Source organism: Barbus barbus (assembly GCF_936440315.1).
Source record: "Barbus barbus genome assembly, chromosome: 23".
Classification (NCBI taxonomy): Eukaryota; Metazoa; Chordata; class Actinopteri; order Cypriniformes; family Cyprinidae; genus Barbus; species Barbus barbus.
The window spans coordinates 12,084,449-12,108,261 of NC_136751.1; the positions used below are offsets into that span (position 1 = coordinate 12,084,449).

Below are 23,813 nucleotides of genomic sequence, written 5' to 3' on the forward strand. Positions count from 1 at the left end.
GACCCTGATAAGCGTTGATCGATATGCATCAGACGTTTAGCCAACGTTCTGAAGGCGTGACGTTTGAGGCTGAGACTACCAAACACTTGACACTGGTCCTGTTTTGACCAGCAGGCGTCACCACTCTGTCACGAACGCTTGTAAGCAGTGAATCATTTTGAGAAGCAATTGGTTTAATTGATTCGAAGCTTCGTTTCTCCAATCACGCCTTTTTTATGGGAGAATTGGATTATTGGATTATGCCTCTGTGCTAACGTTATATAATGGACAAGTTAAATGGTCCGTGCGGTGCGGTTCAAATGAACATCACTGCATTTGCCGTTTCCCATATATAAATGTGATAGTGCGACCAATCAAACTGTAGTCAGAACAGATCTGCAACCCTCCATTAACTGTAAAATAATTTCAACCTGGCGTAATGGTAGATAGTGATTTCAGTAACATACTTAAGTGTCTATGTTAGTAGCCTAACACAGGCTTAACGTTAACGTTATACATTCTACTAACTTTGCACATTATTAACGTTGGGTAACTGTAATACATCTCTAAACAGTTTCGCTAGTCTTTCTGTTAATTTTTAATTACTTTATTACTACTAGCAACCTAACTGGGACAGCTATAGTTAGGCTCTTTATTTACAATCGAGCTCATACTCCAGAGAACAATACACTGACTAAAGGGTACTACAACTTCATTTTTAAAAAAACCAACAACTTTAAAATGCGTTTAACGTTTCTTTATATGTTATAAGAGCTATATCAAAAACCGATATTACTTACCTCATACTGATACAGCAGCAGTTTCTTCTGTTGTCTTATTGTCAGTCATTTTGTCCTCTGTTAAAATTTTAACTGTCGCCGCGGGAACCAATTTAACTCAATGCTGGGTTGTAATTTAAAATAACCCAACGATTAAAAAAAAAAAAAATAACCCAACGGTGTGACCCAATATGTGTAACCCATCGGTTGGGTAAAAAAACAAAAAAAAAAACATTTTTTTTGCTGTGTAGTTTGTTATAGTTTTTAACAGAATTTAAGATTTTTTTTAGTATGTGTATTTTAAAGGCAACTGCAATGAACCATCAAGAAAGACATGAGCATGCCAGCCAGCCACCCTGAGACTGATAATTCATGGTAAGAGAACAACTATATGGTTTTGAGAGGTTTGTGTATTTTATATGGGGTTTGCCTTTAAAAGCGTGTCATTTCTACTTCTTGTTTTTCAGATTTCTGTCACTAACAAAGTGGATGGTGAGCAAAGGTGGTGACCACGTTTTGGAGCAACACCTGGGTTTTGAACATGGCTATGTATTTTTGTGAGCATAAATCCAGAGGATACAACATAATGCACTGCAAAGCATCCTAAGACAGGAGAAATTGTGAACCTTTCTGAGGAAAGGTTAGGTAAGTCTGTCACTTCCTTAGTGCTTTCCCACGCGGTGGACAGGCATGTGCCGCAGTTGGCATTTAGTTCCCCAAAGTGTTTACTAGAGGATGTCTCGAAGGGGGAATGTCTTGGGTTGTGCATGTAACCACGGATCCCTGAGAGTGAACAAGACGCTGTGTCCCCTCGCCATGCCTTCGGCCTGCTTGTTATGCCTCCTTCAGACAACTAAGTTGGTGGCTAAGATGGTTCAGAAGGCACACTTTTATACTTCCGGGTGCCCGCCTATGACGTCACGGGCTACGAGGACCAATAAGACTGGAATTTTTTTTAACACATGCTTCAGACATAGATCCTTTTGACGAAAGTGTCACCTAGTGGATGCAGCATCCCTGAGACAATTTCTTTCCCAGATGTTTATATTCTATTGAGACAAAATAAACTGTGTTTATGTGAATCATGGGTATTTTTTGAAAGTTTAAACACAATAGTACAAGTGTACGTTGTGAGCGAATAATGTGTAGAGATCTGCCAGTAGAAGCAGCCATTAAGAACAGTTGTTTTGTACAGAGACATTTGATGACCTCAATACATCAGTGAACCCCAGCCGATTTGCGTTTACAATGCATGTTTTTAGCGAACAGTAGATTAAAGGCAGGGTAGGTGATTTGGTTCAAAAACATTTTTTTTGTTTTGTTTTGCTGGTTGAAAGTCTCTTCATAGAAATCAATAAGTTAAATGGTCTAAATGTGTTTACAGTATATGTGACCCGGGCCACAAAACCAGTCATAAGGGTCAATTTTTTTTTAAAGATTATATATACATCTGTAACCACTAAAATACATCTTGGGTGTACTTCTGTACATCTGAAAGCTGAATAAATAAGCTTTCCATTGATGTATGGTTTGTTAGGATAGGACAATATTTGGCAGAGATACAACTTTTTGAATATCTGGAATCTGAGGATGTATATATATATATATATATTGAGAAAGTTCTTAGCAATGCATATTACTAATCAAAAATTAAGTTTTAATATATTTACGCTAGGGAATTTACAAAATATCTTCATGAAACATGATCTTTACTTAATATCCTAATGATTTTTAACATAAAGGAAAATTTATAATTTTGACCCATACAGTGTATTTTTTGCTATTGCTACAAATATACCCATGCTTCTTGAGACTGATTTTGTGGTCCAGGGTCACATATGTATTTATATCGTCTGTGGAAAGCGTAGGACCATGAAATGTTCAACGAATCAGATTGTTTAGTCCGAACATTATAATAGGTTGACCTACCTGCCTGTCAATGCACAATTTTTTTCCTCCAAACAAGTTCAGTGAAAATCCCGCCCAGCAGATAATTTCATTGGTTAAGGTTAGGGTGAGGGGTAGGGCTAGGGTTTAGTGTTTGGTGTAGGCATTCATCTCTATGATTGTCATGACCAATGAAATCATTAGAATCAGCTGTGTGGCGAAGTTTTCACTTGAACTGATTTAGGGAAAAAAGTCACGCATTTGCAAACCTCTGTGCACCTTGTTCACGCAGACATCATAAGTCATCAGCGTGTTCCATTACGTGACTGCAGACCGAGCGAAAATTAAATGTTATTATTGTAATATTATGTGCTTTGTACTGGAATGTTCCCGCACCAGTGAATGAGAGAGGAGCTAACTTGAAAGCGTTGCATTCATTTGTCCGCTGTCTCTCATCATGTGGCTGATTAGCCTCTGGTCTGCCTGGGCACATTCATGTGTTTTGGTGGAGGCATGGCTTTGCAGAATGATTATGCAGGGATAGTGGGATCTTGCTTTTAAAGCTAGCTTGCTGTTGCTAGCCTTTCCAAAATCACCTACCCTACCTTTAAGCTGAAAGTGAATCGTACTCAGACCACCTCCCGGGATGGTCTCAGTTGGTTCACTTCTGGTTCACTTCACTTGTTTTGAGTGTTCACATGTGGGCCAGTAATCATGCAAACCATGCTCAGACCCCTAAAAGGGACCAAGTGTAAAAACACCCCTAAACACTGTTATCATGAGTGGCTCACATGAAGAGATCACAGAAGCGCATCCGAGTTTATAGATTTTAGATTTTACCTTTATTTATATAGCGCTGTTAACAATACAGATTGTGTCAACGCCCTTAACAGTATCAAATTGGAGGATCGAGTGTCAGTAATGTATAATAATAATATTAAACACTCAATTTTCAGTTAAAGGCATTTCATTATTGAATTCAGAGATGTCATTGTCTAGCTCAGTTTAGTTTAAATAGTATCTGCCAAATCAAATTGATGATAATCACTAGAAATTAAGTGTCCCCAACTGAGCAAGCCAGAGGCGACAGCGGCAAGGAACAAAATCTCCCTCTGTGACAGAATGGAGAAAAACAAAACTTTGGGAGAAACCAGGCTCAGATGGGGGGCCAGTTCTCCTCTGGCCAGGAGATTGTTGTTTATTTATTGTTTTCTTATTGTTTTAATTAAAATTTTAAATGTATTTTATTTCTATTTTATATTGTTGCAATTTCTAACAATAATAGTATTATGTAGTTAGGTATTTTATAATATTTTTAGTTAATTTCTTTGATTTTTTTTTTTCATTGTATTTAAGTCAAGGTCTTCACTGGGGCTATGTCCCCGGGGCTCATCCAGGTGACGATCAGGGAGACATCATCTCCCGGCGCTGATCCACCATCTGATCCGGACACGGACTGAGAAACAGAATAAGAAAGAAACAGACAAATATTAGCGTAGATGCCATTCTTCTTATGTTGTAACGATTACATCATGTGTTATGGGGAGTGTCCTCGGTTCCGGTTGATCTAATTAATGCAGCCTAACAATCCTTTAACGGATTTGAATAATAGAAGTGTATTAGTGTGTTATGTGTAAGCCAGTTTAAAGAAATGTGTCTTTAATCTAGATTTAAACTGACAGAGTGTGTCTGCCTCCCGAACAGTATTAGGTAGATTGTTCCAGAGTTTGGGTGCTAAATAGGAAAAGGATCTGCCGCCCGCAGTTGATTTTGATATTCTAGGTATTATCAAATGGCCAGAGTTTTGAGAACGCAGCGGATGTGGAGGACTATAATGTGATAAGAGCTCGCTCAAGGACTGAGGAGCTAAGCCATTCAGGGCTTTATAAGTAATTAACAAGATTTTAAAATCTATACGATGTTTGATAGGGAGCCAGTGCAGTGTTGACAGAACCGGGCTAATATGGTCGTACTTCCTGGTTCTAGTAAGAACTCTAGCTGCTGCATTTTGGACCAGCTGTAGTTTGTTGATCAAGCGTGCAGAACAACCACCCAATAAAGCATTACAATAGTCTAACCTTGAGGTCTTAAACGCATTAATTAGTATTTCTGCATTTGACGTTGAGAGCATAGGTCATAATTTAGATATGTTTTTGAGATGGAAAAAGTTTTATAGATGCTAGGAACATGGCTTTCAAATGAAAGATTGCTATCAAACAGCACACCTAGATTCCTAACTGATGAAGAAGAATTGACAGAGCAGCTGTCAAGTGTTAGATAGTGTTCTAGGTTATTACATGTGGGATTTTTAGGTCTGATAATTAACGCCTCTGTTTTTTCAGAATTTAGCAGTAAGAAGTTACTCGTCATCCAGTTTTTTTATATATTTTAGCTCAGTCACCATCATTGTCCGGTCTCGTATCTACGAAGAGGACTCTCTGACTTAGTTCAGCATTCTATATGACTTACCTGTGTGACCTACCTCCTGTGTTCCTCCTTAGTGTTCTGTGTTTCCATGCTCTCTCCAGTCTCCGTGCTCCTGAGGTGTGTGCTCCTTCTCTGTGTCTCCTGTTCTCCGGGTCATCTGTAAGGAAAGGATTTCAAGTTACTCTACACCGATCTCCAAGGAAGAAGTCTAAAGACTGTGATACTCACCAGTGCATCACCCCACTAGCCGTCACAACTCCTCTGTGCTAAATAAAGATCATTGTTTTTACTTAGCATCTGTGTCACGCCACTTCTGTTACAATGTGATAATCAAGCTAAAGCATAACACATTCTGAGGCATTGTTAGAATTAATTAATCAGATACGGGCCAACTGGCTAGTAATTAAATGTTATTTTATGTGTTTTTAAACAAGATTAATATAAAGTGAGATAGAGATGATAGTCTCTTTTTGTATGTGATTGAGGTTCTTAGCAAACTAACATAGCTATAAAAGAGAAAAAATAATTAAATTAATTTGTTATTAATTATTAAATTCCTTTGTTTTAATCAATACAGCTAGGTTTCAGCAACATAAAATAATAAAGTGAAGGTTAATTGTATTTTAGGAAATATTCTTTTAGTGAACTCATGAAGTTTACAGTACTCATGATTATTGGATTTTTGTTGACAGCTACTTTGTGACATTCATAACGTTTCCAGTGTTGTCACATTATCTGTCTTTAAAGAATAGAGTGTGTATTCCTCCCTTGATGAAGAGGCAGATATGATATGAACTTGATTGCAAAAATGTGTGGTTGAAGTAAGAAAAAAAGTGTAGTTGTTATTGCAGTGTTCGATGAGTGAAAGAGGATGGATGTTTACATGTTTAGCTGTAAGATTTTTTTTTTTAAATTATGGCACATGGGCTTTTTATGCTCAGGGGACATAAAACTGTCCTCTTTCATTTCATCAATGAGTATAGAATGAGCACTGAGAGAGCAAAGAAAGGATGGGGTCTTACAACTAAAATGTTGAAAAGAATTTGTCTTTTGCTCCAAATATTAATGCTGTCTCAATCATGTTTAATGTGAATGCTGGAGATTCATATTCTTTAATATTTTCAGGATAAAACAACAACAACAACATCGATATATATATATATATATATATATATATATATATATATATATATATATATATATATTTATTTATGTTGGTGCAGTTATAAAAGTACAAAAACAATCTCTAAACAGTTTATTGAGGGGGTCAGGTGGAAATCAAGAAAAAAAGTACCGTAATATAAACAGTGAAAATCATTCATTTTCAGTTGAGTCAACTGTCAATTTCAATATTTTCTTTCTGAGTTGGATTTGGACATCAAATATCTTTTTGTATTTTTCTCAGGTTTAAGAAGAATAATGTAACACTTCGGAGTGAAGATACACAGCAACAGGCCATAACTGGAGGCAAGAATGGCAAAAATCTCTACAGCCACGGTGTACTTTCCTGGTGAACTGATGTAGGCTGGCACAAATGCAATCCACACAGCACAGAAAATCAGCATGCTGAAAGTAATAAATTTAGCCTCATTGAAATGATCTGGGAGCTTTCGAGCAAAGAAGGCCAGCACGAAGCAGACAGCTGCAAGCAGGCCAATGTAGCCGAGCACCAGGGAGAAGGCCAGCTGAGAGCCCACATCACAAAAGAATAATCAGTTTCTTCAGTTCTTATTCAAAAGAATAAGAGTTTCACGAGTCATGAGCTTACGTGGGACGGGAGGTGCCACACTCAGCCATGTGCAGCAAATCACCACTTGTACAGCCGTGCACAAGAAGATAATGCCACGCTGTTGTAGAGGGCCAAACTATTTCATTACATTACTGCCAGGTAGAGTGGCTCTGAAAGCCATGAGCACAACCATAGTCTTCCCCAGGATGCAAGACAGACAGAGAGAGAATGCAATGCCAAATGCAGTGTGGCGAAGCCCGCAAGACCAGGATGTGGGCTGCCCAATAAAAGCTAGTGCACACAGAAAACAAAGCCACAGTGAACTAAGAATTAGGAAACTGAGCTCGGAGTTGTTAGCTCTGACTAGGGGTGTGTGCCGTTTAAGGGCAAATATCAAAGCAACTGCGAGTGTGAAACAGAATCCCAGCAGAGCCACAGCCAGCAAAGTGATGCCCATAGTATCGCTGTAGGAAAGGAACTCCACCAGCTTGGGGACATAGGTGTCTCGTCTAGTATTAGACCAGAACTCATGCAGGCACTTTTCACACTTTAAGGCATCTGAAATAAAGCATAAGATAATACGTATAATTTTAAGAAAGACCACAAAAGCTGCCCTCCACTATAAAGCTGTATTGTGCACAGTAGCAAAATATGTTTTAAACTTATCTAAATCAATCCTTCAAAATGATAATTTTGTTATACACATAAACATCAGCAGGACAGAGGTGATTTAGGACACACCTGTCTGATTGCTAACCTCTCCAGCTGCACAGACAATGCAGTCAAAGCAGCAGAGAGGAAAGTTTGGCCTGGTAGCCTTTCTAGTGCCTGGAGGACAGCTGGTGCTGCAGACAGACATAGGGACCTGCAATTTAGAGAGAAGACCAACTACAGAGATTTACATCAAAACTATATTGGTATTCAAGGACAGGCTTTAAGATGGTTTAGATCCTACCTGTCCGATCGCTACCACTTTGTTCATTTAAATGGAGAGTCATCTCAATTATCACCAGTAAAGTATGGAGTACCACAAGGATCTGTCCTAGGTCCTCTGCTATTTTCAATTTACATGTTGCCCCTTGGAAATATTATTAGAAAACACGGGATAAGTTTTCTTTGCTATGCTGATGATACTCAATTATATATCTCAACAAGACCAGATGAAACTTCTCAACTATCTAAGCTAATAAATTGTGTAAAAAATGTAAAAGATTGGATGACCAATAATTTCCTCCTACTAAATTCAGATAAGACAGAGATATTACTTATTGGACCAAAAAGCAGTACACAGAATCTCATGGATTGCAACTAGACGGATGCACTGTTACGTCCTCTAAAGTCAAAAATCTGGGTGTTATTTTAGACAGCAACTTTCCTTTGAAAATCATATTTCCCATGTTACAAAAACAGCATTCTTCCATCTCAGGAACATTGCTAAGCTTCGAAGCATGCTACCTGTTTCTGATGCAGAAAAGCTAGTTAATGCATTCATGACCTCTAGACTGGACTATTGTAATGCACTGCTAGGTGGTTGTCCAGCATCTTCAATAAACAAGCTACAGATAGTCCAAAATGCAGCGGCTAGAGTTCTTACCAGATCAAGAAAATATGATCATATTACTCCAATTTTACAGTCTCTGCACTGGCTACCTATTAAGTTCCGTATCATTTACAAATTATTATTACTTGCCTATAAGGCCCTAAATGGTTTAGCACCTGCGTACCTAACTTGTCTTCTACCACGCTATAATCCAACCCGCTCTCTAAGGTCGCAAAACTCTGGACTTTTGGTAGTACCTAGGATAGCAAAGTCCACTAAAGGAGGTAGAGCTTTTTCACATTTGGCTCCCAAACTCTGGAATAGCCTTCCTGATAACATTCGGGGTTCAGATACACTCTCTCTGTTTAAATCTAGATTAAAGACACATCTCTTTAGCCAAGCATTCACATAATGCATCTTATAATCTTGTACTGCAGTTATATCTGATCAGACGTACATTATTATTATTCTTTAGCTTGGGTTGAACAATTCATTTTTGCTTAGATGGAACAGCAGCTACGCTAATCATGTCTCTGCTTGTCTCTCCGTTTCTGCCACGGGTGGTAGCTAGGAATTACAGAACTTCAGTCTGGATCCAACCATTACATGATCTGAGATGACCGAACACCTGAGATGGAGGATCAGCACCGGGAGATGACGTATGTGGCCCTGATCGTAGGCGGAGGCCAGACACCTGGATGAGCGCCAGAGACAGATTCCCAGTGAGGACCCCGCCACTTAGACAGCCATCGGGAAAGACCACTGGAACCAGCTGAGCCCTTACAATCTGACTTGCTGCAGTTTGGAATTGAACTGCTGGTTTGTTTGGCCAGAGGAGAATTGGCCCCCCGACTGAGCCTGGTTTCTCCCAAGGTTTTTTCTCCATTCTGTCACCGATGGAGTTTTGGTTCCTTGCCGCTGTCGCCTCTGGCTTGCTTAGTTGGGGACGCTTCATTTCCAGCGATATCGTCGACCTGATTGCAAAGACGCTATTTAAACTTATTGACACATTATTTTCCTTTTTTGATATTGTGCAGTGCTTTGACACAATTTGCATTGTAAAAAGCGCTATATAAATAAAGGTGACTTGACTTGACTTGACATCATAAACTGATGTGCAAACACAAGAGTTACAAGGAGGAAATGGAAACAAATATCCACACTGAATACTGAAACCTCTCACAGATAAATAATGATATTTTGCTGGAGCCGTACTTGTTTCTGGTTTCCATTCCAGATTATGTTTTTCTCTTCAATCACTAGTTTGGGCTGCATCGTTTCATCAAATCTCCCCACAGTGGCATACTGCACCTTCCCATTGCCACTGAGCTGCCAGTTAATGAGATCATACATGGCCACTGGATCTCCATTGCCATCAAACTTAGTCTCCTCACCAAAATCATTAGTAAAGTGGATATGCTTTAAATAATTCAGAAGCTTTGTGTGTATAAGTGATTGGATGAGACACAGAAAGTGAAAAGGAGAAAAATAAAAGTAAAACATTATATGGGAACAGTTGTAACATTTAATTTTATTTTCTAATCTAGAGAACATTAATTTTAAGTCACAAAGCTTACACATATAAAGGTGAAATGTAGGGATAAACTGTGAATTTTACCTGCCATGGCTGTATGCTCGCTGCTGGTGTTGGGGCACAATCCCCCAGTGAAACGCCCTTTGCCTGGTTCACAGCGAAGCATTGAATCCAGAGCATGAGCAATGGCGTACACTGCCTTATAAACATTATAGGAGATTCTCAGCTGAGATACATCTGAGTAGATGTTACCTGTTTTGGCCAGTATTTCCGAGCCATTACAGGGGGGTCTATAAGAGGAGCCCTTATTGCTTGTACCTAGAGAACACTTAAACATCTCCTCCCAGAACTGCAGAATAAATGGGTCCTGTGGGTATTTGGAGGGATCTAGCTGTAGCAGGAAAGGCTCCAGGCCAGGGATATCAGCCCTACGGATGGCATAGCCCATAGAGCCCTGCAGGATGTAATGGAATTCAGGAGTGGAGAGGACAGCTGCTGTTATCCAGGCCTCGCTGGCCAACCATTGAATATCAGTGAGGTTTTGCCGAAGGGCCTCCCAGAAGAGAGCTCTTGCATCTTGCTCTAAAGCAAAAACCAGCACCACACAGGTTCCTGATTCACGGATCCTCTGTACAATCCTGGACATCTCAGTTTGGTCATGGGTTTTTGGGATAATTTCATAAAAAGCAATACATGCACCTAGTTTGGTCACCTCATCATTAAAAATTTGAGCGCCACCACGGCCATAAGCATCATCCCCTGCGAATGTGCCTACCCAGCTCCAACCAAAGTGTCTCACCAGCTGTGCAAGAGCATCCACTTGGAAAAAGTCCTTAGAAATGCAGGAAAATCTAATTTATTACTGAGACACGCACAGCTGGAGAAATAGCTTACCTACAGAGAGGGGAAGAGAGGAGAGAGCATAGCGTATATGACTCAAAAACATGAATGCACCTCCACAGATGCATTAAAAATTCACAACTCACCTGTGGAACATGAAAAACACCCAGAAACCATGCAACCACTAGGGATAATGTCGATCCTCCATCACCAATGACAACAGGCACCCTGCCTCGGCACTCTAAAATGCCTGTGCCCTCTTTATTACCATTCATCAGGGCCAAGAATGTGCGGAGGGCATGGAAATGGGTACTGCATGAATCATAAATCTTATAACCCATAGTTAAGTTGGCTAGTAGTCGTCTATCTCTGTTTATCTCCTCTATGGCAAAAATTATGGTCTGCATCCATCTAAAGGTTCTGAAATTAAACCTTTACGGGATAAAGTGAATTAAATAATCACCAAATATATTTGTTTTACTGTACAACACATTTCTGCAGTAAATGGTTAGGGTTAGGTAGTGTTCAAAGTGCTTAGCAATATGTTTAACTAAGAGAGAGAATGACATTCTAAAATTTCATTAAAAACCATAGAAGTAAAAAGAAAACACCATACAATTTCAAAGTCTCAATCATAAACACAGCATTGTAATATTTTGTGATAAGACTCTATTGACATACTGACCCTGAGCACTGCGTTGGATGTGGCTCTGCAGTAAAAGATGATGGAGATTCCAGAACAGTGTCGAGATTCCAATGATGTCTCCTTCTTTGATCAGCACAGGCAGATCTGAAGTGCTGCGGATGAGTCGACAGTTTTGAAGGAGCTGTGAAGAGATCAGAGTGCTGAGCAACAATGTCAAACACACATACACACTCGAAAATGCCATCCTTTCTCTGTAGACTTCACTGCTTGAACTGAACTATACACCACTTTAAAACTTCATTGTACACACAGACGGATTTCCAAAAAGATATTATGCCAGTATTTACTGATGCATGAACACACATTATAGCTCACTCTTGCTAACAGTGCGCACAAGAATCGCCTAAGCCCACCTTTATACTGAACTCTGAAGCGACCACAGATAAACTTACATTAACCATACATATTCCCTGAGGGAATTACTCAATGGAATGAAAAGCTTTCTTAGAACAATAGACTCATTATTTTTGCACAGTACTTCATATGTATATATAAATACACACAAATAACAGGATAGAAACAGCGTGAAAGAAATGTTCTTTATAATTAGTATTATTATTTTACTGCAAAATTATGTGGCTAGTAAACTAATTAATTAATCTCATAAATCTGTTATTGCTTTGGAATGAAAAAGACCAAATTACAGAATAGGCAATGTAGTAGCACAACATAATAAATGTTACAAAACACAACAATTGTCACAATAACTGCCACAAGCTATGTTTAAATACATACACACAAAGGGAACTGGGGTATTCTAAATTATAGCTCCCGGCCATTGTTTTCATTGTCTTCAGATTAATATTACCAGGAGACTGCTACTGCTGTACGCTAAGAGCACCCATGATGAGCTCTCCCAGGATCCTTAGTGTTAGATTAAGGCACTTGGTATGTAAGAGGTTATTATAAAATGCTATAGGATTGAACTTGAAACTTTGGTGTCATCTGTTCAAAACTGCTGATAATTATACAATTTTTTAATACCATTTTAAGTTATATTAGATTCTCCCCTATTGCAATACTCAACTGTTTTTTTTTTAGATGTTTTGAGATAAAAACAAATCTGTGGTTCTTTTAAGTGTGTCACACCATAGGAAATCACGTCACACTAAATGACAAAAATGGTAGTTATTCAATTATTTCTGTTTAATTTTGAACATGTCAAAGGAGAAATAAAGTTTCATTTTGATACAAACAATATCAACAAGTTTTTAAACAAAACAAAAAATAATTTATCAACAACAAAATTCAGTCTCTTATGCAATCAGTATGTTACTGAAACACTTCTTTAATTAAAAAATATAATTTAGGGGTGTCACACCAAAGGACAACAAAACAACACTTTTTCAGTGGTTCCAAAAAAGTTAAATATTTAAACAATTCTGAGACTAAATTTACCATTTGCACGTCATGGGCTTCACGGGGGTCTTCAGTAACACGACCATGAATAGGGTCCTTCAACTAATTAAAGTTTTCTCTGGAATTGGCCGATTTAAAATCAGGATATGGTGTCACGCCAGAGGACATGGCTTTCAGAGACAAAATGTATCAAGTTTCAAGCTTTCAGGAATAGATGGATGAAAAATATGATCGCCATTTACTAAAATAGACTCTTGTACAATTATGCCAGAGGTATTTATTGACATTTTTATTCTTTTCTTTTTCCATTTATAAAAGTTGCAATTTATTGAACCATGCTTGGGACAGTCTGTTACGGGGCGAACAAGACGTGAGGATCCATTTGAAAGCTTTATTCAAAGGCAAGGTCACAAACAAGCAAGGTTCATGAAATGGCAAACAGGAACAACACAGGCAAGACAAAGAGTAATCCTAGGGAAAGCGTGGGTCGACGATCGGCGAACAATATCCAACAGGGCAAGGCAGAGATATAATCCAGGTATATGAGCAATAGTCCAAGCGAGGTGCAAAGTCCGAACGGCAAGGCAAAGGGTTAATCCAGGAAACATGGGCAGGTATCAAACACGAGAAAACTAGCAAGGCAAGACTATAAAAACTGCGTGGGCTCCGTAGTGTCGCTACACTCTAAAAACTGCTGGGTTAAAAACAACCCAATTTGGGTTATTTGGCAACCCAGCCCTGGGTCAAAAATTGACGAACCCAGCGCTGGGTTGTTTTAACCCAACAAGTTGGGTTATATGTTTGACCCAGCATGCTGGGTTGTGATTTTTAATCCAACTATTAGTTAAAAATGACTATACTGCTGGGTTGAATTTAACCCAAAATGGGTCAGAAATTGTATCTAGATATTTTAGTGATTAAAATTATTAAAATAATTAATCTACAGCAATACAAACTTCAGTAATCAAAATATGGAATTTTATTATGTGAATTTAAGACATTTTTTCCATCTCCACCACAGCATTAAAACAATTTCTATGACAGAAACACTGTAACTGAAGTCCATAAAAATGCATAAAACTGATTGAAGTGAGTAAAATTAAAAGAAAATACGGTCCCACTTTATATTAGGTGGCCTTAACTACTATGTACTTACATAAAAAAATAAGTACAATGTACTTATTGTGGTCATATTGTATTGCAAAACACATTTGCTGCTATTGAGGTGGGATACGGGTAAGGTTATGGACAGGTTTGGTGGTATGGGTAGGTTTAAGGGTGGGTTACGGTGTAAGGGATTGGTCAACAGCGTAAATATAAATGTAATTACAGAAATTAATTACAGATGTAATTACATATAGGTATTTTAAAAAATATAAGTACAATGTAAAAACACGCATGTACACATAAGTGCATTGTACCAAATGATTAATTGAAATGTAAGTACATAGTAGTTAAGGCCACCTAATATAAAGTGGGACCGAAAATACAAATTTGAAATATGAAAAATTTCAAAACATTTACACAAACAATCATGTGCATTAACATCAATATCCTTAGACATACAAGAATCATCAGTAAGAATGATCAATTGCAAATTGCAGTGTAGAAAAAAGTGTGTAATAATGAAACAGCGTCACCCTGATTGAAGTCAGAAAAATTAGAAAATACAAATCTGAAATACGAAAAATTATATTTACACAATCATGTGCATAAATATCAATATCTTGAGAAATATAAGAATCATCAGTAAGAAATTGCAGAGTAGAAAAAGTATGTAGAATGAAACAGCATCAAACTGACAAGTCAGAAAAATTACCTAATAAAATTAAAATCTGAAATATGAAAAATAACATTTATCATGTGCATAAACATCAATATCCTGAGATATATAAGAATCATCAGTAAGAATCATCAATTGCAATGTACAGTAATTGCAGAGTAGAAAAACGTATGTAGAAGTAATAATGAAACTGCATCAAACTGAGAAGTCAGGAAACATTATCTAAGAAAATACAAATTTGAAATATGAAAACATTTCATAACATTTACATAAACATCAATATATCCTGAGATATAAGAATCATCAGTAAGAATCATCAATTGCAATGTAATTGCAGTATTGTTTAAGAAAAGGTAAGTATTTAGAAGTAATAATGTGTCACAGAATGGCCCGTCTTCCCCGTCACTCATCACTATCACCTGTTTATTTCCAATCATCACCGGCACCTGCACCTCATTATCACCAGCCACATAAAAGCACTTCCCTCAGCTCACTAGGTCGTCTGATCTTGAAGTGATGTTACCGGATTGCTACATGGACCGTCTCTGCTTCCCATAAGCTGAGTATATCTACCTGCAAATAACTTACCTGTCCTTACTTACCTTCTGCCTTGTCCTCTTCCAGTCCTCCTCCTCGTCTGTCCCTGGTGGCTTTGTTGAATCCTCGGATGTCTCTGCCTCTCTGATGCTGCCAAACTCCAGGATCTGTCAAGACCGAGAGACTGATTGTGATTGACATTCCTATTACTTTAACCTCACGAATTGACACTCACCAAGTCCGAAGAATCCGCACTATTGCTATTTGCTGTTCACCCTGTAAATAAACACCTTGTGATTTCACTTACCTCTGTGTCCGACCCGTTCCATTACAGAAGATCGGACCTTAACCGAAAATGAGGAGGCGGCTGGTTTTGGTTCCCCGCAACGGAGGGTCGTTGCCGATCCTCCTGCTTCCTCCACCCACGGCGAAGTATGTTCCGTCAGTGGCGATGAGGAATCCGGCGCAACCGGCAATGAACGTTGCGCCGTTGGAGATGGGGATGATTCCACTGCCCACTCACACTCAGGCTCCGCCAACGCAGAACGAGGGGATAATTGATGAGGCTCTTCCCCCGGAGTTCTCGGCTCCCGTTCTTTCTCCAATGTCTTCTTCTCATCAGTGCCTGCTCCTCGCAAGCGCCCTCCAGTGCCAGCTCCTCGCCAGTGCCTTCCATTGCCTGCTCCTCGTCTGCGCCCACCAATTCCTGCACCTCGCAAGTGCCCACCTGAGTTCCCGCTGGTCCCGTCCAGCCCACCTGAGTTCCCGCTGGTCCCGTCCAGCCCCGTGCCTCCCGTGCGCCCTCTAATGTCCGCGCTGCAAGAGCGCCCTCCTGCATCTACGCTGGTTCCGTTCAGCTCCGCGCCTTCAAGTGCCCGCTCCTCCAGAGCGCCTTCAAGTGCCCGCTCCTCCAGAGCGCCCTCAAGAGCCCGCTCCCTCTGAGCGCCCCACAGAGTCCGCTCCTCCAGTGAGACCCCTTATGGGGAACATTCCCAAATAAATTTTGGGGGGGGGGCTATACACTTGTAATCCTAGTAGCCATAGTGGCCTTGCTAGGGACATTTGTCAGGGCCACTATGGCTCATTTCGCATGGCCACATGAATCCCTTTGGGCTTCCCAAAAAATATGGCCATGGCATCCCAAGCCTCCTGTCCCACCATGGCATCCCAAGCCTCCTGTCCCGCCATGGCATCCCAAGCCTCCTGATCTGCCACGGCTCCCCAAGTCTCCAGATCCGCCACGGCCTCCCGAGTCTCCAGATCCGCCACGGCCTCCCGAGTCTCCAGATCCGCCACGGCCTCCCGAGTCTCCTGATCCGCCACGGCCTCCCGAGCCTCCAGTCCTGCCCTGGCCTCCTCAGGCTCCTGATCCACCCTGGAGGCTTCCCTATCCTGTCCAGGTGCTGCTCCAGCCTCCAGGGCGCCCACCCCCCCTCCCCGGTATTATTGTTACGTCGCGGGACGCGCCGTCCGGGAGGGGGAGGTAATGTCACAGAATGGCCCGTCTTCCCCGTCACTCATCAATATCACCTGTTTATTTCCAATCATCACCGGCACCTGCACCTCATTATCACCAGCCACATAAAAGCACTTCCCTCAGCTCACTAGGTCGTCCGATCTTGAAGTGATGTTACCGGATTGCTACATGGACCGTCTCTGCTTCCCATAAGCTGAGTATATCTACCTGCAAATAACTTACCTGTCCTTACTTACCTTCTGCCTTGTCCTCTTCCAGTCCTCCTCCTCGTCTGTCCCCGGTGGCTTTGAATCCTCGGATGTCTCTGCCTCTCTGACGCTGCCAAACTCCAGGATCTGTCAAGACAGAGAGACTGATTGTGATTGACATTCCTATTACTTTAACCTCACGAATTGACACTCACCAAGTCCGAAGAATCCGCACGATTGCTATTTGCTGTTCACCCTGTAAATAAACACCTTGTGATTTCACTTACCTCTGTGTCCGACCCATTACGTAATGAACATGTATTAAACTGACTGAAGAAAAGTGAAATATGAAAACACTCTACATCTTCGATATCAACTACCCCACGCACTGTACAAGTTAAAGAACAAAGATTCAAGGAAGTGGTCAGGTTGCAGTAATAAAAAAAAAAAACTTACAGTTTGTCTGCAAAAACGAGTGCTCGCAGAACTCTTACTGCTGGTGTCTCCTCCCCAGGAATTCCATACACTGCAGTCTGAAGAAACTGCCACACCAGGGAGCATTGCTTGGGGTAGTTGATATCAAAGATGTAGAATGCTTTAAAGCAAACATCCAGTGCAGCCAGCAATGTACTTTGTTCAAATGCTGCTCCATTTATAATGGTGAAGGCTTGGATGTCTCCAAGCATGAGAATGAAAGGGAATTCAACGGTCTCTTTTGAACGTAAAGACTCAGCCATATTCGTCCCAATCTGAAAAAAAGGGAAAATAATGAATTAATACAAATTCTTCTCAATTTATTTCAGAACACAAAACTTTAAAACGTAAATATCTTTAGAGGTACATTTAGGATACCTTAAATGCCTTTAGGAGCATTAAAGACTATAACACCAAGCTGACCATCAACCAGTGTTGCATTAGTTGGCCACCGACCATAGCCTTGGCACTATGCTGCAATTTTTTGGCCCAGGTGCAGATGACTCAATGAAACACCACAGTTACCTTTTAATGTCAGATTTTTTTTTTATGTCAGCTTGGTGTGTCAGCCTTGAAGGAATAGTTCATCCCCAAAATGAAAATTCTGTCATTAATTAGTCACCTTCATGTTGTTCCAAACACACAAGACCTTCATTCATCTTTGGAAAAAAAATGAAGATATTTTTTGTGCAAAGAAAACAAAAATAATTTACTCAACCATTCTTCTCCAAGTTTCGACATCATTTTGGAGAGTACCCAAGAACGTATATCAGCATCAGATTTCATCAAAAATATCTTAATGTGTGTTCCAAAGATGAACGAAGGTCTTACAGGTTTGAAACGACACGAGGGTGAGTAATGACAATTTTCATTTTGAAAATTCTATCTTCATTTACCCACCATTTTGTCATTCCAAATCCCAAATCTTAATGAAAGCTGAGAGATTTCTGTCCGTCCTCCTGTCTACGCAACTAGCACTTTAAAAAAAAGTAATGAAAAAAATATAAAATAAAATTTTAGTCCAAATAAGTATACTAAAAAATAAAATAGCATGCAGAATCTTTAAGCTATATAAAAGTGCCCCGCCCCAGGTGATACCAGTATTAGCAACACGTCAATTAACCGGTGGGAAAATTACATCACTCCCACAACCCTAATTCTAAGTGGTACTCACAGACTGTCAATGGAGGGGGAAAAAATATCTAAAATTTCACTAGAAATATATTAATTTGTCATTCAAAGATGAATAAAAGTCTTATGGGTTTGGAATGACATGAGGATAAGACAGAATTAAATTTTTTTGATAAAATGAACTTTTAGGAGCATTGTATTTAATATAACAGTACCTTTGAAGTAAATGTTTAACAAAAAAAAAAAAAAAATCAATTGTCATTATTCATTAACCTTCAAGTTGTTCCAAATCCAAGTGAATTTTTCAATACATTGGAAGTAAATTCATAAACTTTAATTTATTAATGTTTTTATATTGATCTGAGAACAAAATGACTGGAAGTGTCTATTTTCTGACATTTACACACTTCAAGAACTTATTTATTCATCTTTAAGAGCTACAACAATTTTGAAGGCAGCAAAAGGACAGTTTTTGTTAATAATCAAGTGACCAGGTTGAAACATAAGCAGGAGTAAAACTCAATTTTCAGTAAAAAAACTAAATTCATTGATCACTCCCACAATAATTTAAGCAATAATAGTTTTAAAACAAATAAAAAAAGGTATCCATCACATTTTACTAAGGTTTCAATAAATATGTGCAATGGACCCTTTTCACATTACCAAAAATCTCAGACGTGGAAGTTGTCATAATTTTGAAAACTTCAATGGGGTGAATGTGAGATAACCGCAAATATATTTTTTGTATTTGCTCTAATAATAAAAGAAAAACAAAACACAAAATAGAGTTTTCACGACTTTCCAAAAGAGGGAAAAAATAGAGAAGTATTGATTACAGCATTCAGAAGAGAGAGGTTAAGTCGTTATTCCCTTAGCCATTGTTTTATAAACATCCTCACTTCAGTGTTAAATCATTTTTTTGAGTAATTTACTGACAAGGTAATATAGCACAAAGCATATTGTTTTAAATGTGTATTAAAAAAATATAAAAATTAAATGAACTTTACAAGATTTGCGATGTTGATAACTGTGGAAACACGTCATTGCAGTCTGTGAAAAGGGTCAATACAATAGATTGTAAATACTTAAATCATGTAGTTTTAGCAGTGGCTGTTAATTTACAGGCTGTATGTCAATGAAGGCCTTCCTGGTTTCTAGGAAAGTTGGTCTGAACATTTTTCTTCCAATTTTGTACACATGTTGGAAGGACTACAGGCAGGACTTGCACAGCGATGTCACTCTGTCTCTCTTTAAAATTAAAACAAAATTAATTAAATAAAAAAGAAAAACTCAATGTAAAAAAAATATATATTTCAAACCGCAATAAAAGTTGACTGAAATCTGCATGACATTTGTAAAATTGTGTTAAAAAGAAATAGTACACGGAAAATGAAAATCGTCATTACCAACAGTCATTTTTATAAAAAGGGACAATATTCATATTCTATTGATGTTAAAGTAATTAATATTGTACTTTATTCATTTGTAACACTGTTTGCTTAATACCCATTACCTGCTGACATCATTTCTATGTTGTGAAGTAGATCAAGAGCTTGTTTCTCTTTGCTGGCAAACTGTAGAATCTTGTCCTTAAACACAGGTACCCAGTTTTCTGTGAGTTTGGAAGCACTGTCTGGATTCAAAATTTAAAAATCCTGGGATATCTAAAAAGAACAAAAAGATAAACATGACAAAAGGAGTTGTAAAACAAAAGGGAAGATAATGAGCCAATGATTTTATTTTTAAATTTGAAACCCAACATGGTGTCGAGGAGACGTGGGTACTCTTTGACTATTTTCATAATTGTCTTGGATCCATTGTCACGAATCCATTTGGCCCTTTGGATCGCTGCCTCTTTCATGTACTGCTTGACCTGACTTGCTGGCCAGATATTATTTTTGAGCCACTCTGTCATCTGAGTTGCTCTTTCTGAGTCCACATTTGACTCTGTTGTGAGAAGAAACATAAATCACAAACATGCAGGAATAGAAGTCCAACGGTACACGTATTCGTACTAAACCGTTTCGGTACAGTACTTTCAGTTCGGTGAACGTGTACCGAATGCCATCTTTGTTTTGCATGCGGAACTTGAGTTAGTTAAAATTCGCTCCATAGACTTCCTCTTTTCTTTTAGCATCCAAATTGCTTGCTTTTCTCTCAAAGTCAGCTCCCTCATTTTCATCCTGGTTTGTGCGTGTCATCATAGAATGCAAGATTCAAAATGCAGAAGTAATGGATATAATTGTTACGACACATTCCCTGCTTTTACTATCTGAAGAATTAATGCAACAGGATACACTTAGAAAGACCTGTGAGGCAACTGTTCCAATACTTATGCTCATCCTTTTAGAGAGCTCCTAATTTAGCTTAAACAATTCTAAATAGGAGTCTTAGCTTAAACATGATTCAGGACCAATCTGAAAGCAACTCTGAGCTAGGAAAAGACAAAAACTTTGATCTTAGTGAGGAGGCGGGGCCGACCCCGTTGCTAGCTATGACACAGTCTTTTGAAGACTGTGATTAGTTGGTTGTCCAAGAAGGAAATAAAAGAGTGCTTTTAAGAGTAGGGTTTATTATAAGCCTTCACTTTGAAATTACAGGTGTAATTTTTTCGTACTCTCTCTCACTCTCTCACACACATTATATATGTGTATATATATTCTTTACTTTTATTTACCATGCTGTCATACTTAACGTATTTTATAGGAAATGAACAGCGACATAATAAGTGCTGTAACAGACCCAAATCATCACTGCTGCATAGTTACACTTTTCCAGTTGCCAAATATGTTAATGTAGTGATTATGCCCATTTCTGGCGCTATGGCATTTCAGCGCGGTGTCAGATGTTAGCATGTCTTTAATAAGATCGGTCAAACGTGATCCCTGCATGATCTAATGTGTAGCGTCTTATTAACTCACTGTCATGCATTATGAGCAACACATTTCTTCTTCCTCTTCATGTTTTGTCCATTTTCTCCACTGCTAAAGAAACTCTTAAGCCCCTTAAAAGTCCTCGTCCGTACTCCTAACAATTAGCGCTCTCTCCACCCTCAATACCATGACTGAGGTGCCCTTGAGCAAGGCACCGAACCCCCAACTGCTCCCCGGGCGCTGCAGCATGGCTGCCCACTGCTCCGGGTGTGTGTTCACGGTGTGTGTGTGTGTGTGTGTGTGTGCATTTGTTCACTACTCACTGCTGTGTGTGTGCACTTGGATGGGTTAAACGCAGAGCACCAATTTCGAGTATGGGTCACCATACTTGACAATACGTCACGACTTTACTTTACTTTACTTTAATTGTGGCCCTTAAGACCTCATTTAAAGGTTAAGATGTTTTCTGAATTACTTTTTTCTTTACTAGGATCTTTTCTTTAATTTTTTTTTTTTTTTTTTTTTTAAGAGGAAACACCCACATTTCTAAGAATTTTCTAAGAATTTTGTTATACTAGGAGCAACTCTTAGCACTAAGATTTTTCATGAATACGGGCCCTGAACTTCTTAGCTGGTTAAACATTTATGTGTTGAATCACCCAATAATAAAATGTGACATTGTGTAGTTTTGTCTAATATTCATCTTTTAATAATTTTTTTTAAATGTCCACAGCCAACAGAGCAATTTTGTCTTTACTGTTCCAATACCTTTGGAGGGCACTGAATAAAACAATTAATTTTATTTGGATGAATTTGTCTTTCAGGAGGCCAAATCTAAGTTAAAGCTTCTGGTTGCGAAGCAGTTGGAGAGGCTTTTTTGACTGCACTAACTATCTTTTCACAGGCAAGTGATTTCATCCAGGAACCATAAAATCGAAAAAAGAGAGAAAAAAAAAATGAAGGGGTTACCTTCGTTGGGGGCACGTTCAGGGTCACACGTTTTGCTACGGTTTCCGGGTTGAACGACATGTTTCCTGGAAACGGTTTGCAATGGGGTTTGAGATGTTTTCTCTTGTTTGGTGGGTGTGTCAAAAATGTCAGCTCAATCAGCAACAACATGTATATAAACCACTTGGACCCATTGTGCAGTCTGTCTCTTTAATACTGCGTGAAGTCATTTAATATGTGTCCGCTACAGCTCGGTATACGCAACAATTGAAGATATTAGAAGACATGTTTGTCGTAAGAGTTTTATAGTAACATAGCACGTCGACATGATGATGATGAATTTGTAAGTAAATGTAATTAACATCAAAATAAATTCGCAAGAGCAAGTATATTGTTTGCAAATGTTTATTTACATTAAAGGCAAAATAATTGAAATAATAAGAGAATAGATCTGGAACTTCTTTAAGTCGGTCTAAATATGTAGTAATTGCAATGTCTTCTGGTCCATATCCTTTCCTTAGTTAGTTGTGCTAGACACTGATTAATGTAACATAAAAATACTATACATATTTATATATTTTGCTATTGTATTGTGGAGTGACACTTTCATAAACTTTTCTATGCTCCTTTGAATATATACAACAGTGATCAGCAATAATAAGCCTAATACTCTCAATAAAAATAAGGTCATATAGATCATAACACAGTCTCTGAGGTAAGAAGTGGATTAGGCTATCCTTCGCCTGAAATTTATTTTCATCCTGAAATGCGAGGCAAATATTGGATCACAATAATTAGGAACCACAAATACCTTCACTCAATAGGCATGTTCTTAATTCTGGACGGCAAGGGCAGTGACTGTACACTCTTAAAAGTGCTGGGTTATTGCTGTAAACACATTGTTGGGTTAATTGTGCTGGGTCATAATTCTGGGTTGTTTGAGGTACTGTAAACACACAGTTGGATTGTTCATGCTGGGTCAAATGGACTAAAAGGGGTTCTTTCACCACTGAACACCTGGGTTGGGTTATTTTGACCTAACCGGTTTGTTTATTTTTCCTCTTTATCAAATTTTCAGGATTCTTCACTCGTCTCGTCGTCAGACGGTCAAGTAACTCGCAGCAAGCAGGATTATAAGGTAAATTTGATATGATTATTTACATCTATTTTTAATAAGCTGTGGTAAAAGCACACTGATTTCACGGTTAATTTGATATTTGATCTGTCGCTGTGCAGGTTAATGTTAGCTTTATTCTGTGAATGAAGTAGCCGCCTACATTTTGTTGACAAAGGCTTCAACAATCTCTTTACCATTATATAAAAGTTTTTTTTTATTTTTTTTTTTTGCCTCATGGAAAAGGTATGAACTATCGTTAGGTCAGAAATACAGCGCGTTAACTTACTGTCTGTGTAACGTTTCTGTATGGCTTTGTAATGTTTTGTCATAATTGGATCATTTCGTACTAAAATTGATCTTTTAAGGTCTTTTTTCAAGTAAATGTCTGACGTGCCAAATGTCCCGGTCCTGCTTGTGTTCCCTGGTTGGCCACCAGATGTCACTGTGTGTTTGTTTGAGCACATGGCTTGTTGTTTGTGGTTTGTGCCATGTGCTCTCCTGTCTA

The 23,813-nt window shown here is 38.8% G+C and overlaps 1 pseudogene across 1 annotated transcript; it reads right to left on the reverse strand.

The window, feature by feature from the left end:
* Positions 1-6,418: 6,418 nt before the first annotated feature.
* LOC306842987 (extracellular calcium-sensing receptor-like) lies at positions 6,419-11,605 on the reverse strand (annotated as a pseudogene). The gene is made up of 6 exons: positions 11,401-11,605; positions 10,862-11,147; positions 9,960-10,769; positions 9,557-9,778; positions 7,543-7,666; positions 6,419-7,359 (listed from the first exon to the last, which is right to left on the reverse strand). The product of its transcript is annotated as an extracellular calcium-sensing receptor-like (transcript).
* Between the last annotated feature and the right edge of the window lie 12,208 nt (positions 11,606-23,813).